The sequence below is a fragment of the Pinus tabuliformis genome, chromosome 8 (assembly GCF_031772625.1).
Source record: "Pinus tabuliformis cultivar Carrire ecotype Pingquan chromosome 8, CPIR1, whole genome shotgun sequence".
NCBI classification, from domain to species: Eukaryota; Viridiplantae; Streptophyta; class Pinopsida; order Pinales; family Pinaceae; genus Pinus; species Pinus tabuliformis.
In genome coordinates, this window is record NC_142294.1 from 532,327,305 (window position 1) to 532,343,561 (window position 16,257).

Genomic DNA, 16,257 nt, shown 5'->3' on the forward strand with positions numbered 1-16,257 from the left:
TACATAGTTTTTTTTTTTTTAATATAATAAATCTATGTTGAATTTTATTTTGTTTCGAAGCTTCTTTAATTTTGAAATAATTAATTCATTAAACATTTTCATTTTTCAGCTAATTTATTGAAAAGAAAACAACATTGAGATCTGATTGATTTCAAGAAATGCTTATTTCTCTAGAAACTCAGTTGTGAAAACCACAATTTTGCCTGAATAATAAATTCGACAAGAAAATTTTGAATAAATTTAATTTGGGAATGTTTGAATAGTTTTTTGATAATGGAAATGAATTTAGCACCACCAAGAACCTTGGAACACCTAAAATCTAAAAGCTTGACAGGTCTAACCTGGATTTCCAAAAAAAATCCGTGAATTTTCTTAGAATTGTGCCAGAATTTCCATTTTTTTTGAAATTGTGACCTCATTAGACTACTGCTAAAGCATCTAGCAGAAGTTCAGAGCAATTTTGTTTGTGCATTTTCGAATCTTAGCATCGACCCAATACCATGCATTGATAAAACATTAAGAAGATCAGATTTGATTTCCCTACCGATTTCCCAAGATAGAGGGCATCTACCGACATAAGAAAATGTTATGCATCTCATTCATCTATAAAATAGTTGGCATCATGCTTAAAATTTCAAATTTGTTTTCCCTGTCAAGTGGAAATTTGATGACGATCAATAATTTTCATGCATCATTTTACATTTTAAATAGATTTGTGAGTGCCAAATTTTTTGTTGTTACATGCAAATTTTGTATAAAAATTGGAAGGTAGGTTTAAAGTGGTCATTCTTAGAAGAAGAAAGCACAATAACTTATTAGTCTGACTCTATAGCACCAAAAATATATTGAGATTCAAGTGATTCTTGAAAACCACAACTCTTTAGAAGTGACACTCCAAATAAAATGTCATGTAAATTAGAGAAAGGATAACACCTATCTTATATATGTTAAATCTTGATATATTAAGTAATTAATACCTTAAAAAATATGTAATTATAAAACTTAAATTTTGCATTCTTGCATGTGTTTTTTTTGTAAGCTTGGCAATACCTTTCTATTCCATTTTCATAAAAATCAATAGGCAAGTTTTACATCTGTATCAATCAGGAATAGATGACCTCAACTTGCCCTTTGGGAAACCAGGTCTATTGGCCATCTCACTGCATTATAATTTGTCCAAAACTTAAAAATCCTGAGACTATCTAGCATCGCTATATATGTCTGATTCTCTTTAATTTTCATATTATCTATGTAACTAAACAACAAAATCTGTAAATCCATCTTATTGACATCTCAAAATTTAAAAAAAGAACCATGCTAATTATCAAACTACTCATCAGATGAGTCTATGGGCATCAAATATTTAGCACTGGACCCTGACAATTCGGACTAAGGGAGGGCATGGGATGTGCTTCAATATGCGACTGAGGTGAGCATTTTATTACCGGATCTAATGTTGGATGAGTTGAAATCCCCTGTGTATTTCCTGCAAGTCTATTTCAGCCTTAGATGATCTGGTAGAGGAAGCCACAATTTATTTTTCTATAATATTTTTCATTATCCAATATATATACCTCTAGAATGGCCTGGGTCATGGACTAGGGTCTGCCAGTCATCCATGTCTAGATCGATATTTTCTGTTTTCTTTTTTAAGTTTGACTCCCACCCAAAGATCAATTGTTGGCCCTGTGGAGGCGTGTTGAACTGGTAAGCCTGAGCGGCCTCTCGAGTCAAGCTTGAAATACTATAACACCCTCTACCCCCAGTCTACCATGATTGGGACTATTGACCCCCCTGTCTTGCTCCATTGTTTCGACTTCAGCCTCGTCCCCCTGGCCTGTGTTCCCATTGTGTGAGGAGGGTCCTGCCATGGTACTAAATAGTAATCCACATAGGTTCCCTTGAACTTGATACCTAAGCATCACTAACACTGCCACCCAGGATTCCGTCCAAATTGGAGACTAGCTCTCAAAGAGACGACTTGGTAAGAGTAAGATAACATAATACAAAAGGATAATAAGCAAAAAACCAATGCAACCATTTTTTTCTCATTAAGTTGACCTGACCTCGATGTAGCAGGACACCAACTATCACCCTTTGTTCATAGAGTCCACTTGAGACAAGGTTTATGATCAAAGTTTCATTTTCGTCCTCACATGCAACTTGTGACCTTTCACCTTCCTTTTCTCCTAATTTCAGTTAGTTTTATAAATAAAATGCCAAAAAATGCCTCATGCATTTCCAAAGCATAGCCACTGTCTTTGCTAAATTCCTTAGCCATAATAAGTTGAATGAACACCCACTAGGATTTTTCCCCCACTCCCATCACCGTGGCCTTATATATTTTTAAATTTTACATGGAATTTTCACCAGGGCTATTACAATGTACATGGGGTTTTGGTCTGCGTTTTTCATATAAAGGTTTTTCCTCAAGTTATTCTCTTTGTATTAAACCATATTCCTAGGCTGTCATGGGGTAATTTGAAGAGGAATTCCCACAGTTTGATCCAATGTGGAAAAAGTCGAAGTCGGGATTAAATCCGCAAGGATCCAAAAGTTGAAAAAGTCATCAAAAAGTCAAATACAAAAAAAAATCATTTTTTTTTAAATCCCGAATTTTTCAACAAAATCCCAATTTTTTAAAAATAAAAATAAAAAATTGTTAAAGAAACTACCTCATTCGCGATTTTTTGGAAAAAGTCCTGATTTAATCCCTAATTTTTCAACTAGGAAAAGGTGGCAAAAAAATCAACCGATTTAATCAACCAGCCAAAAAAAATCACGTTTTGAGGATTTAATACCGACTTTTTCCACACTGGAAAATAATGGGAAATGAATAAAATAGAGGCCTCATTAATAAAAAGTCTCTTGAGGATCAGTGGGCAAGACTTGGTCAGTTCAGTGTTGGAGCTCTCTCTCATTATTCTCTCTCTCTCATACTCTTGGAGACTTAGAGTTTTCTTGGAGAACTCTTGGAGGGTGTGGCATATTTGGATTGTTGGAGCAAGAAGGCAACAGAAGAGAAGGAAAGTGCAAGAGGGAATTGAGATCAACAACTACATCAAATTTTCTTGCAGGTATCGAGTTGCATGTATGATTTCTTCATTACTTTTGGCATGCATGGCACATGCATATGGTTTTTTGGTCATGATCTGTCACTGGCATGGAGGGTTGCCTGGACTAACAATGGATTTGCCTAGCCTTTCCATTTTCTGGATAGCCATGGTATTGTGGGTTATTTTATTTGTATTCTGGTTGGTTCTCATGTTTCCTTAGCTTGGGTTTAGTTATTAGTTCCTGGAAACCTTGGTTGGAAAAACACTCTGGAGCCCTGTAACGGATTGGGTTGAGTTACTAGTCTCATAGCCTTAGTTGGAAAAATGCTCTGAAGCCCTTTAACAACTTGGGTTGAGTTACTAGTCCCGTAGCCTTGGTTGGACAAATGCTCTGGTGCCCAGTAAAAGTTGTGGGTTGAGTTACTAGGCACGTAGCCTTGGTTGGAAAAACACTCTGGAGCCTGGTAAAAGCTATGAGTTGAGTTAATAGTCCTGGGAGATGGGTTGGAACAAAAGCTCTAGATCCTTGGAAGGTTGGGATAGAGATCGATTTGATGTTGGTTTTGTGATGTCCGACTGTGAGTGTAATCACCACTTGATGGGTTGAGGTGGATGGCCTTTGGAAGCCCTAGATGAGTTTTGATTGATGTGTTCTATGAGATATCACATTCATGCTTGGAATATGGCACGGGGGAGAATGAATGAAGAGAGATTTGGCTCAGCCATTCTATGGTTGGGTGGAATGTGGAAGTCCCATCCTGGGTTTGGATTTTTCATCATTAATGAAAGGTTATTTCTCCTGGTATTTCTATGAGTATTATGATGGATTATATGTGGTGTATATGGCTATGATTTCATTGGTATTTCTATCCCTATTATGCTAGTTATGTATGTATTTTATGACAACAGTTATGTATGGCTCTCATCATGTTCTTACTTGTTATTGAATGATCAATGTATCTATGACCTAATGGATGAAATGGCGTTAATGTGATAAGGAGACAATGCTTCATAGAAAATCTCAGATAAGTATGAGACCCCTATGCTCAGATCTGTTAATTACACTTGTAGGTTGCATATTTACTAAGTGTTTGACAAAATACTTGTCATGGCTAGTAGGGGTCCAGTGAAGCTCTTGAACAAGTATTTGCTTTAGTACTATCATTTCCATGTTATTTTACTCATTTGAAGAGATGGTTCAGTTATGGGCAGTGACCTAGACTCTGGGCCTGAAAAAGTGGCTCAAATCCCGGAGTTGCTAGCATAGCATTGATAATTTGGGTCTCTGGTCACTGGCGGGCAAGCTTATGAGAGTGACTATAGGGTTATAGTTACATGCACGCCTTGTCATGGGAGTGACTTTGGGTTTAATTCATCTAAATGATAGGTTAACTTAGTGATTAGGCACCTAGAGTGTTGGATTAGCTCCTGGGGGTCGTGAAGCACCCGAGGGAGGTTTTTGTGTGGTGTTTCCATCAATTCCATTTCCTTAAGGTTACCTAGGTGGTTGAATCATATCATAGTAGTCTCTCATCACATGTTTACCCCATCTGGTCGGTTGCTTGGTGTTACACAATATTTTGTCACACCTCCTGCACTTCCTTGTAACATACCCCGAAGTGCCCAAAACATGACCATTATGTAGTGTACTCATTCATATATGCAACTCAGATCCTCCTTAACACATTGATTGGAAAATTCCTTGAGCTTCCCCTGAAGTAAATAGCTCTTAAACCTAAATTTGAGCATCATTGCTCTTATGAGACTAAAAACCATGATGGTCGCCTGTTGTATTATACCTAAACCGCGATGGCATTGCTATGTTTACTTGTATACCTTCGATGATCCAAAAAAGACAATTTTCCCAAAGATGATGATAATCTTCGTGATCTAGAAGCTTCCAAAGCGAAGAGCTGGAGGTTGTTCGATGTAGATGGGGTCAAGTTCTCTCAACTTGGCCTCCTGGTCTTATCCCTATGAGCTACCTCCTTGAGATGTGGGCCTACTCCTATCTTTGGAGAGATCCTAACTCCCTTTCCCATCCTATATATTCATCCTCTCCCATTCCCAAATGGTTGGTCCATGTCTATTTTCACCCTTAAGCTAAGATTGTGTCTATATGCTACTCACTTGGCTTAGAGAAAGAGTGCTTGGAAAGTTTAGCTTGGACTTGGACATTCATTCAAGGAGAGCCTATTAACACCAAGGCTTAGTTGTATGCTTCCTCCTTTATTCTATTAATATACAACTGATGGTTCATTTTCCCTAAACGTATATGTTCATGTATCATTTAGCTTAACTCTCCTTGATTTGTTAAGTAGGTTGCTTTTAAATATCCTATTTGTATTTGCATGCTTTGTTGTGTCTTGATCTCTTGTGCAGGTGCATAAATGTTGTGAGCAGTAGGAACGAGCCCGTGATGCAATTTGATTCAAGGTCTTCAACAAAGGACAATGTGATGGCATCAGAACGAGGTAGGCCATCTTCTTCGTCTCTCATTTCAATTGTAACTTAGGAAAGTGTCCAGAAAATTGTCATGTAGGTTTCTAGTCCCACTCATTGGGTTAGAGGGATCGTCTCTATCCATAGATAGGATTTACCTAGACAACAAAATGGTGACTCCACTGGGGAAGCTATAACCCTTTCCATTCAATTCTTCACTTTGAATTTGTGATGATTTTGACCAACCATTAGTTTTCTAACTTGTTTGTTTTTCTATAACTATTTTCACTTACTAGTGATTGCTTGAGGACATTGATTTTTGTTTGGTCTTGAAGATTTTTGATTTTTTATTCATTTTTCTCACCCATCGTGGTTTTATTCCTGACAGTCGCGATGACATCGCGGATGTTTTAATTACAGTCGCAATTATCGTTGTTTTTCCTTTAACAGGCCCGATGATCCCAGAGTATAAGATAAAATAGGGTTTTCTTCTTGTTTTCAGTCTCTGTGTCCTCTATCAGTGATTTTTCAGAGTCTACAGTGTTTTTGATTGATTGTCTTGATTAATTTTCAAAATTTGTCTCATTGGCTTTGAGATGTTTCTAGGGTTTCTAGTCAATTGGTCATCACTTGCTGCTTGTTGGTGTCATTAAGATGTTTGTTTTGCTGATTGATTGAGTGTTGTTTTATTTGGGAATCATTGAAAACATCGTTTTGAATTTGTTTTAGCTTGTATTTAGAAATTTTATTTTCATGGAAATGCATTAGATTAGTTGCATTGAAAAGTTATTTTTTTAGATTCATCATTGAAAATAGATCACATTTTTCAGTGATTGAAAGCTAAAAAATTGTATTAGGTATATCGAATCATTCAAAATGGAAAGAAAAGCATAATTCATATGAGGGCATCTTTGTAAAGTAAAACCATTTTCCTTTCGAAAAAGTTGCATTTAGGATAGTTAGGAGTCAAAATCATTTTTACTTTTGGCACTGCATTTGGAAAATGAAAGTGAAAGTTAGTGGAAGGCATTTTTGTTTGATGTATTATTGATTTAAATTTCTTCCCTTGATTAGTCTAGCTTTCATAGAAACGAAAATTTTCCTTTTCTCACATGGTTTCATCATAGGTGTTTAGGGGACATCATTTTGAGCCTTAAAAATAAAACATAATTGAAGATCATATTTAAAATCTATCAATTAATCGAAGGATAATTTGAAACATTAACACTCATACTTGGTGGTCTAGGCTAGAGACTTGTTCCAACGTATATAAAACTCAGCAGTTTTCATTCACAATACTCTTTCATTAGACAACGCGAACACAGACTTGTGCTTCTCATACCGTAGAGTATATAAAGGGAGACCCTTATAGGTTGCAAAAGCTTTATCCATAGGAACCCGAGTCTGCCACCCTGTAAATGTGATACACCGAAAACAACATTCGGGGAGATTGCCTGCACGTATGTCTAGTCCTTAGTAAATTTATTTGCTAAGGTGTATATTGCATTTCACGGTTACTTCGTAATCCATTTTTCCTAGAGTAACTTGAGTAGTCATTTCGATATTTTTTTACTCCTTAAACTTGAAAAGATCATCGAGTACTTTTCCTTTCAAGCTCGCTAAACCAACGAAAGTGACTAGAGTCACATTTTCGTCCTTTTCTCGATTCTTTAAACATGAAAAAATAATGTTTTTGTTGCAAATTCTAAAATTAATTGACTGTGAAACAACATTCTTCATGTAGAAATACTCCTTAGTAGATCTTAGGTTGATACCAATGGAAACATTTCCTGAGTTCACCAGTCAAGGGAACCCCTCTAATGGGAATCCTACTCCTTTTCCTTCTTTTGGAAATATTGGTGCTCCTTATATGGCAACATTGTCCCTTCCTGGATTGACCATTGGTCTGCCAGTTTGGTTGTTTTCGACCTCGGTGGTTCCAAGTGTCTAAATTGCTTTTCAACGAAGTTCTCCTCCACCTAAACAATATCAACCTCATATTGATCCTAAAGTTGACCCCTCGTCTTCTTCGCCTATTTATTCACCCCGTTCTTCCTCTTCACCTAGTGAAAGTCTAGATTCTAGTAACCAGGAAGCTAAGAAGACGAAGAAGAAGAAGCAAAATAAGCAATGAGGCAACCAAACAACCATTTCTATGGATGCAACTAATGTAGAAAAATATTCCAATCAGCCCCGGAAAGTAAAATTTCCTGGCATGTTAGTAAGGGTGACCACCTTCTTCGGAATTGTCTTAGTATTCCTAAGGTCTTAGAAGTGTGCTCCACAGGTTCACATCAACCTTTGTCATTAGCCTCTGGAGATCATGATGGTCATAAACCCTCAACTAGTAACAATAAAGCTCACTAGAAAAAGGGAAAAGTGAAATTTCCTTGTAAGTTGTGTGAAGGTAATCATCCCATTCACCTTTGTCCTCTTATGGATGAAACTTCCCAAGAGTTGGAAAAACTTATAGCTTCCCAACTTCGTCTTCTGACTGGATATCAAAAGATTTCCCCTGATCCTTCACTAGTTGATCCAGTGATTGATCAAAATTCATCTTTCGTCAACCCCACTCTCTCTGAAAGTGAGTCTCATGAGTCCATTCTCAACCAACCATTGGTTGAAAAACCGGTAGACTTGACAACCCTTTCAGTTAACCGTACTTTTCTGGAAGAGAGTGAACCCCATACCACTTAATTTCTTCTGGTTTCTTCAGTTTCGAATGAACCGAAGGGGACTCCTCCTGTTCCCAAGGTGCATGAGAGAATTTCTCTTATTCCGATAGAGCAAGAGGGTAGCTCTCTCATTCCTATGACACCCCTTTTGAGTAGTTTAGTCACTTCTTTTGATTGCAGTCGACTGGCAGGATATTGCCTTCCATCTTATGTGCCTTTATAGATTACAGTACAGGCTTACCATATGGCCTTACCGAGCACAGTCATAGATGAGGGCACATCTGTTAGCATTTTGTCTTCAACTTCTTGGCAAGCTTTAGGTTCTCCTTAGCTTGTCCCCGTCACCCAGAATCTGTTAGCTTTTAATAGAGGAATTAGTCAACCGTTAGGGGTCCTTCATAAGTTACTTATTACTTTGGGAGGAAAGACTGTCTATATAGATGTGATGGTTGTCCAAGGCCCTTTAGATTTTAATATACTCCTTGGTCATGACTATGTTTATGTCATGGGAGCTCTTGTTTCCTCCCTCTTTTGAGTGATGTGTTTCCTGCATGAAGGAAACATTGTGATCATTGATCAAATTACATTCATTGGTCCTGAATAAGCTCCCAATCAACCATCATTCCTAAGTGGTTCTTATACCCAAGCGGTATCACCCCCGCCACAGGTTAATTACGTGGCCACCTCTTCCATGCCCACATCTACTGATAATCTCGTAGGTGATGTAGTACGCTATGTACTGGGGGCATTGGAGCCCAATTTTTCCTTTAGATCCTTGGACATGTATCCCTTCCATATTATTGTTCTCCCATCTAATGAGAACCTCTTGGAAGTCATGGCCTCTTTTGGTTTGTGATAAAAGGGATATGGAGCAGAGTTCCTTGTCTTGTGTCAAACTCGTTAAAAAATGAAACAAGGACCAAGAGAAAAGTTCCTTTACTTGTGTCAAGCTCGTTAAAAAATGAAACAAGGTGTTATGAGCATGGTTCTTTTCTTGTGTCAAGCTCATTAAAAAATGAAACAAATCTCTTTCCAATTCGAGTCTTTGATTAGAACTCGTAAAATCCCAGTCGAGTCTTTCACTTGATCTCATAAGTGAACCTTCATTCCATCCTACTATTAGTAAATAGTAGTCTACTTAAGTGAATGAAATGAAGCTTGGGGGGCATGTAACTTGAATTGAGTCATTATGCTAGGGGCATGCAAAATTATCTCAAGCATAGTTTATCTTTGTTTCAAGCTTGTGTAAAAATGAAACCAAATCCAAGCATAGTTTCTTCTCATGTTTCAAGCTTGTGAAAAAATGAAACCATCCTCAAGTATACTCAAGCATAGTTTCCATGTTTCAAGCTTGTGTAAAAATGAAACCATTCCCACTTTAAATCTCGTGATTGCAATCTTTATTAGCTCGTTTTTATAGATGAGCCTCAGTTCTTTCATTCCATCATCATTATCTCTTTGGACGATCATTAGCTTTCACTTGGTTGTTTTACCCTTGCCCGAGTAACATTTGCGATGAATGGTCTTATTAGCCAGCTTATTGACCATTACATGTTTTGAGTAGTTCCATCATGACCAGAACCAGTTACTATCCTTTTATACCACTCGTTCTTCTAGCCAGAGTCATCTTTTAGCTCTTTTCTGACTCTAAAAAAATGAAAAGATTTTCAAGTACTTGTTGTTTCAAACTCTTAAAAGTAAATGAAATGAAATCTACTCAGTATAAGTTTAACCCTTTTCCGGACTGAGATAGATTATTGTACGAAAAAGGAACACCTTAGTCAAACATGGCTAGGAGGTTCTCTCGAATATTGTTTTCTATATTTTCGAGTTCGAGGGACATTTCGAAAAGGGACATGATGGAGTTTTCTTTTTCATCCCTTTTTCAAACTCTCTAAATGTGAAAAAGATACTTAGTTACTCTTCCGTCAGACTTGTAAAAATTAAACGACGAAAGATTTGTCACCATGATGAGCCTGAGTTTCTCCTTCCTAGGACTCGTAAAACTTACTAGGATGGATTCATTTGAAGAATGAACTTATACGACAAGCATATGGTATCCTCATCAAGCTTGTGTAAAAATAGTGGGGAAAACTGAAATTGAAACATCTCATGTATAGGCAGCATGTCGCTCTTGAACACGACACTCATATGTTTCTCGTGTCAAGTTTGGGATATCCTCACTCAGTCACTTGTCCTTCTGGGTTTTAATGATCCATTTTGCCTCTCGTTTGATTATTCCACTTTGTCATTATGAACCTTGGTCCTATGATTGAGTGAAATTCTACCACACTTCGGAGTCATGTCGCCAATATGTTCAAGAGAAGTCCTATCTGTAGTCTATTACCTATACGCTGTCTAACTCTTTGCCACAATCTTGGATCCTACTCATTTCATTCCACTTTATTGCTTGTTTCGTGTCAATGATGGGGGAATCATTATGACACTCCTTCGACAGGTCATTTCCTATCGACTTCAACTCATTATCTAAGAAGATGACTTAGAAATTATCTTTCAGTACCTTAGAGCTTTCATGCTTTAATGGCAAGTTCTTTGCATCCGACGATAGGTTTTCACTATTGACCTTTGATTGGTTGATTCCACGAGTGTTCGACATAAATTTCATTTTCACATTCACAGATTGTATTGTCGTACCTTGAGGACTATTTTCATTATTGGTGGTTTCTCTCGTGCCTATTAACGGTCCACATCATTGGCCGATAATCGGGTGGTTTTCTAGCATGTTCAACTTCGACACGTTCATTCACATGTTAGAATTCTTACTTTGATCGGGTTTGGATGGAGCGCAATACCCTGAGTTTTGTCTGACATGACTCAGGCTGCATGGAATTATGTGTTATTCATGATTGTACACATGTTTCTGCTAAGAGGATGGTTGTGACCATACTGTGGGACTTTACATTTATGATGATCCTTCTATATTGGATGGCTATGTCCATACCTTGGATCTTAGATTTACAGATGATCCTTTTCATTTGGATGGATGCACCCATGCCATGGATCCTTTCATATAGTCCTTATTATCTGGATGGCTGCGTCCATACCATGGATTCATGTTTTGATATTAGATGTATATGTATATGCGTCCTTGATTTGCAGGTCTCTTGACTGTGTTTTTTGTTGTCCTTGCAAAAGCTCGTAAAACATCTCAGCCATCACTCATTGTTCTACCTTCATGCTTTAGAGGGCATCTATTACATAGTGTTTTGTCACACCTGCTGCACTTCCCTATGACATACCCTGAAGTGCCTGAAACATGACCATTATGCAGTGTACTCATTCATATATGCAGCTCAGATCCTCCTTAAGACATTGATTGGAAAATTCCTTGAGCTTCCCTTCAAGGAACTAGCTCTTAAACCCTAATTTGAGAATCATCACTTTTATGAGACTAAAAACCGCGATGGTCGCCTGTTTTATTATACCCTACACATGATGGCATCACTCTATTTACTTGTATACCCGCGATGATCCCAAAAAGGAAATTTCCCCAAAGAGGATGAGAAGCTTCGTGATATAGAAGCTTCCAGAGCAGCGAGTTGGAGGTTGTTCGGCGTAGATGAGATCGAGTTCTCTCAACTTGGCCTCTTGGTCTTATCCCTATGAGATACCTACTTAAGATGAGGGCTTACTCCTATCTTTGGAGAGAGCATAACTCCCTTTTCCAACCTATATATTCATCCTCTTCCATTCCCAAATAGTTGGTCTATGTCTATTTGCACCCTTATGCTAAGATCGTGCCTATATGCTACTCATTTGGCTTAGAGAAGGAGTGCTTGGAAAGCTTATCTTGGACTTGGAAATTCATTCAAGGAGAGACTATTAACATCAAGGCTTAGTTGTATGCTTTCTCCTTTATTCTATTAATATACAACTGCTAGTTCATTTTCCCTAAACGTATGTTCATGTATCATTTAGCTTAACGCTCCTTGATCTGTTAAGTAGGTTTCTTTTGAATATACTATTTGTATTTGCATGCTTTGTTGTGTCTTGATCTCTTGTGCAGGTGCATAAACACCATGAGTAGTAGGAATGAGCCTGTGATGCAAGTTGATTCAACGTTTTCAACAAAGGACAATGTGATGGCATCAGAACAAGGTAGGCCATTTTCTTCATCTCTCATTTAAATTGTAACTTAGGAAAATGTCTAGTAGATTGTCACGTAGGTTGCTAGTACCACTCATTGGGCTAGAGGGATCATCTCTGTCAGCAGAGAGGATTTACCAAGTCAACACTTGGGTAGATGTGGCGGGAGGTTTTTACAGAATGGTATCAGAGCATGGTTGTTCTCACCTTGGGTTGTGTGTTGATCATACTTTCATGTTGGTTGCATATGTGTTTATTATGCATGTAGTCCATGTGCTTGTTGCATTTGCATGGTGTTTATCATGGTTGTAATGATGTTGCCATGTGAAGGTTGAAGATGTTGTCATGTAATATGTCTTCATGTGTGTATGGTTGATTATGCATTGTTATGCACGTCAGTGATTACATATTATCAAGTGCACGTGACGTGGTTATTGTTGTCATGCATGAGGTCATGGTTTGTGTATTTGATATGGTCATGCATTGATGATTGGACTCTAGCTAGGATGATGGGTATCTTGTTTTGTACTCATGTGTTATATGTCTATATGCAGTTGTTATGGATGTATGGTCTTGGTTATAGTTATGCATGAATAGTAGCTCAAACATGCCTTGTGAAATCATTGTATGAAATTTAGGTCATCATGGTGCTATTGGTTGTTATGATACTAATATGATGGCTGAGATAGAGTAGGAGATGTAGATCCTCATAATGAGGTTGCAACATTAGACTTTTGGGTAAGAGCAGATTGTCATACATGTATCATATGTTTGGCATGCAAGTATGTAAGTTAAGGATTGTTATATGCATTAGATTTATGTACATGTATTTTGATGTTATGGTTACATTCATGATAAATGATAGTTGATTAGTATAATCATATGCACATGTGTTAGAAAGTCAAGAATGATAGGAACATGTGGTTGTATGCATTTCTTTTGTTGCTTATGTTAGATAACTTGATGATTATGTTATATAATGTTGATGAGTACGTTAAAGGATAGTTAGCTTGATGATTAGGCTATATGTTGTTGATGAGCATGATATATAGCTTATCGTTGTTATGTTCTATTAACTTGATGATTAGGATTATTTCATTGATATCTTGATGTTGTAATTTGGATTGGTCATATGTGTGATGGTTATGTTCATTGCATTGAAGATCTTGATGTTATATGTATTGTGTTAACTCGGTTTAAAAGTAAAGGTACTTGGGGTCACTTGAAATTAAACCTCCAATTGATCATGTGGAGGAGCCTTCGAGGGGATTGAGCTTGTTACTTTTCCCTTGCGTGTACGTCTGATCTACGACTACCCCCAGGTAAAATTGTTGTATTTGGTGAACATAGTGACTATAATCCTAGAGCTCTACCTAAGGTGACAACAGAGAGAATGTCCTATTGTACCTGGAACAAATGTTGGCTAGACTCACTTGGATTCTCTGGAGGGTAATTTTTTCTCAGGATGGTTTATATAATAGTTACTTGCACCAGATTGTTTCATTAAGCAGGTTATCAGGGTTACTGGTCCAAATACTCATTTTCTATAAAAAAAATTCACCTTTGTCTCTTCGATGTTGGATTTCATCACCAACTAGTATATATTGATCTCTGTGAAGAGTAAGTTTATGTGGTTTGAACTCCTATATTTTTTAGCGCGTGTTACTTTCTGTGTTGTTTTTTTACTTTTTAGAGACTTTAGGTATAATTTAGATATTGTGTGATTAATAAATTAGAAAAAATTCATTGTGGCGGAACTACCAAGACAATCATGTAGGATACTTGGGGATCCCCCTGAGTATACATCAAGTCAATTAGAAAAGATTAAAGAAGAAAAATCTAAATCAGCTGAAACTGGCATTGCAACAGAAACTGAAACTTCTACTATTATAGATTCTGATGTAAGAGGAACTGAAGTTAATCAACCTATAACTTCTACTCTTTGAGGAATTGAAGTAACACAAACTAAATTTGATCAAACTCAGAATTTAACATTACACTCAGCAACAACTGATTTACAAATTACTGAAATTGTTCAAATTGAATCAGATCCTGAAGAATCTTCCGATAGAAACCTCATTTCTGAACCAGATATTGACAAACTTGAGTCTGATATTTCTAAGCCTGAAATTCATACATCTGCTACAACACATATTCCGGATCCTCCACTTTTTTTGCGTGTGAAACTTAACATTACTAGTAGTCTTCCTCTTGGTCCTATTGCTATTGAAGAAATGTTTCAGATGAATAGGAAGGACCCATAGATTCTACCAGTGAACCTGTAGATATCTCAAAACTTTTCTTTTGATCTCTTCACCGCGACCCTTGGTATTTTACACCCTTGAACTTTTTAGGGTAAGGGATTCCGCGTTACACGAATCCTTATTTTATCGTACCCAGTTTTGATTGGTCCACAATGATTCCTAGAAGTGTCGTGTCAGATACATCCATGTATTCCACTTCTTCGGAGTGCACATTATATGGTGGTTTTTTACCACTTGTATATCACTCTCTTGTAGGAGCTTATTCAGGAGCTTCTTCCTCGAACTCATCTTTAAACATGTCAACTGGTGTAGTTAACCCTACTAATGAAGGTTTGGCATCTGAATAAGCCATTAATATGATTTCTGGTAATGTTGGTAATCCACAAGCTAACCCATCAGGTGGTTAATATCATAACATATTCTATTCATTTGGGGTTTATTTCTAGTTATATATTATCAAGAAAATGAAAATAATGTGTTATGTGTAGCTATTGTATAATTTGTGTGCTAAACCAGCTGGTGTGAAATTAAGTATCACGCAAGGTTTAGACTGTGCACATGGCTACTCTCTTTTGGTTAAAACATTTTGGCTGGTTAAAATAGTGTTTGAACTTGGATGTTGTAGAAATATGTAGGAATGATGCAGTATTTTTTAATTTCAAGCTTTGTTTCAAAAACAACAGTTGAACCAGAATGGAAGAGTGATATAGCATCAAATCCCTGGCACCATGACATGTAAACTAAGAGGTTAAGGCCCCTAATGTTAGTATCTCAATTCGGGGGAAGGTGTCTGGTTTCAAAGTAGGTGTAGGTGGGCATTATTGAAATAGAGTTACCAAACATCGCCTGCCCTTTATTCCCATTTTATTCTTTATATCCATCCATCCAATATATTGATTAGGGTACAAGGAGATTCTATCACCATTAGTTATTTTGCTTAATTTTCCAAGGTCAAATGGATTGATTCTCTATCTTATTTATAGCATATTCTCTTTTCTAGATTGACAGATTTTTAATATTGCAGCTATGTCCAATGTTATGTTTCACTATCATTGGGTGCAGTTTCACACATTTTGAATATTGCAACTATGTCCAATGCTATGTTTCACTATCATTAGGTATAATTTAGGCATGGTGAGAAGACCCAATTTGTCACTCTTTCAAGTTTTAATTATTCTCTCTGACCATTAGGAGAAACTTGAAAATATTGTCTCTAACCATTAGGAGCAAAGTTGTTTTGATAAAAATGGATTATATCTCAATTTTCCATTTTTCTATTCCACCTCATAATTTCTCTCAAAATATGCTCTTTGTAGGTTCTGTACAATAGGGCTTCTGAGTGACCTTGCTAAAATTCAACTAGGGCCAAACTCCATGTGGGTCATCCAATTTATGGCAACTAATATTTTTCTTGGATCCCTCTCGTCTAGAGGTGTAGGATTGATCTAAAGATCATCTGATTCCGATAAGTATTAATGGATATATGAATTTATTTGTGTTATGGGACAATTCGTCAAGGTCAGCCAACAACAAAATAACCCCCACATGTGCTCAACGTTTTAGAATAAAAGGAGATGACTTGAGAGTCATTTCACACACACTTCACTCTTGATTTCTCTCCACTTGTTCTGGGTTTTAGTGGAAGAGAAATCTAAGAGAGGAAGCCCTAAATGCAAAAGGTAAGGAGCCCTAGTACAAGCCCTAGATGCAGTC